Source organism: Musa acuminata, unplaced genomic scaffold (genome assembly GCF_036884655.1).
Source record: "Musa acuminata AAA Group cultivar baxijiao unplaced genomic scaffold, Cavendish_Baxijiao_AAA HiC_scaffold_885, whole genome shotgun sequence".
Lineage (NCBI taxonomy): Eukaryota > Viridiplantae > Streptophyta > Magnoliopsida > Zingiberales > Musaceae > Musa > Musa acuminata.
Genome location: NW_027021107.1, coordinates 22501 through 25000, shown reverse-complemented (window position 1 = coordinate 25000; position 2500 = coordinate 22501).

Sequence of the window (2500 nt, the reverse complement as noted above, 5' to 3'; positions counted from 1 at the left end):
CACCCGGGGGGTTCCAGGGTGCTGAGATGGCTGACATTTTGCTCCGCTCACGACGGTCACCGCGCGACGCAAGAACAGGCCAAAAACTGGCCAAAACGGCCCAAAAACGGGCCAAAACTGGCCATTTTTGGCTGCGCGAGCGAGCGGCGAGCGGCGGACAACGAGCGAAGCGAGAGGCAGCACCATCCCTGCTATACGAAAGCCCCATCCAGCCCTGTGCCACCCGGGGGGTTCCAGGGTGCTGAGATGGCTGACATTTTGCTCCGCTCACGACGGTCACCGCGCGACGCAAGAACAGCCCAAAAACAGGCCAAAACGGCCCAAAAACGGGACAAAACTGGCCATTTTTGGCTGCGCGAGCGAGCGGCGAGCGGCGGACAGCGAGCTAAGCGAGAGGCAGCACCGTCCCTGCTATACGAAAGCCCCATCCAGCCCTGTGCCACCCGGGGGGTTCCAGGGTGCTGAGATGGCTGACATTTTGCTCCGCTCACGACGGTCACCGCGCGACGCAAGAACAGGCCAAAAACAGGCCAAAACGGCCCAAAAACGGGCCAAAACTGGCCATTTTTGGCTGCGCGAGCGAGCAGCGAGCGGCGGACAGCGAGCGAAGCGAGAGGCATCACCGTCCCTGCTATACGAAAGCCCCATCCAGCCCTGTGCCACCCGGGGGGTTCCAGGGTGCTGAGATGGCTGACATTTTGCTCCGCTCAAGATGGTCACCGCGCAACGCAAAAACAGGCCAAAAACTGGCCAAAACGGGCCAAAACTGGCCATTTTTGGCTGCGCGAGCGAGCGGCGAGCGGCGAACAGCGAGCGAAGCGAGAGGCAGCACCGTCCCTGCTATACGAAAGCCCCATCCAGCCCTGTGCCACCCGGGGGGTTCCAGGGTGCTGAGATGGCTGACATTTTGCTCCGCTCACGACGGTCACCGCGCGACGCAAGAACAGGCCAAAAACTGGCCAAAACGGCCCAAAAACGGGCCAAAACTGGCCATTTTTGGCTGCGCGAGCGAGCGGCGAGCGGCGGACAGCGAGCGAAGCGAGAGGCAGCACCGTCCCTGCTATACGAAAGCCCCATCCAGCCCTGTGCCACCCGGGGGGTTCCAGGGTGCTGAGATGGCTGACATTTTGCTCCGCTCACGACGGTCACCGCGCGACGCAAGAACAGCCCAAAAACAGGCCAAAACGGCCCAAAAACGGGACAAAACTGGCCATTTTTGGCTGCGCGAGCGAGCGGCGAGCGGCGGACAGCGAGCGAAGCGAGAGGCAGCACCGTCCCTGCTATACGAAAGCCCCATCCAGCCCTGTGCCACCCGGGGGGTTCCAGGGTGCTGAGATGGCTGACATTTTGCTCCGCTCACGACGGTCACCGCGCGACGCAAGAACAGCCCAAAAACAGGCCAAAACGGCCCAAAAACGGGCCAAAACTGGCCATTTTTGGCTGCGCGAGCGAGCAGCGAGCGGCGGACAGCGAGCGAAGCGAGAGGCATCACCGTCCCTGCTATACGAAAGCCCCATCCAGCCCTGTGCCACCCGGGGGGTTCCAGGGTGCTGAGATGGCTGACATTTTGCTCCGCTCAAGATGGTCACCGCGCAACGCAAAAACAGGCCAAAAACTGGCCAAAACGGGCCAAAACTGGCCATTTTTGGCTGCGCGAGCGAGCGGCGAGCGGCGAACAGCGAGCGAAGCGAGAGGCAGCACCGTCCCTGCTATACGAAAGCCCCATCCAGCCCTGTGCCACCCGGGGGGTTCCAGGGTGCTGAGATGGCTGACATTTTGCTCCGCTCACGACGGTCACCGCGCGACGCAAGAACAGGCCAAAAACTGGCCAAAACGGCCCAAAAACGGGCCAAAACTGGCCATTTTTGGCTGCGCGAGCGAGCGGCGAGCGGCGGACAGCGAGCGAAGCGAGAGGCAGCACCGTCCCTGCTATACGAAAGCCCCATCCAGCCCTGTGCCACCCGGGGGGTTCCAGGGTGCTGAGATGGCTGACATTTTGCTCCGCTCACGACGGTCACCGCGCGACGCAAGAACAGGCCAAAAACTGGCCAAAACGGCCCAAAAACGGGACAAAACTGGCCATTTTTGGCTGCGCGAGGGAGCGGCGAGCGGCGGACAGCGAGCGAAGCGAGAGGCAGCACCGTCCCTGCTATACGAAAGCCCCATCCAGCCCTGTGCCACCCGGGGGGTTCCAGGGTGCTGAGATGGCTGACATTTTGCTCCGCTCAAGACGGTCACCGCGCAACGCAAAAACAGGCCAAAAACTGGCCAAAACGGCCCAAAAACGGGCCAAAACTGGCCATTTTTGGCTGGGCAAGCGAGCGGCGAGCGGCGGACAGCGAGCGAAGCGAGAGGCAGCACCTTCCCTGCTATACGAAAGCCCCATCCAGCCCTGTGCCACCCGGGGGGTTCCAGGGTGCTGAGATGGCTGACATTTTGCTCCGCTCAAGACGGTCACCGCGCAACGCAAAAACAGGCCAAAAACTGGCCAAAACGGCCC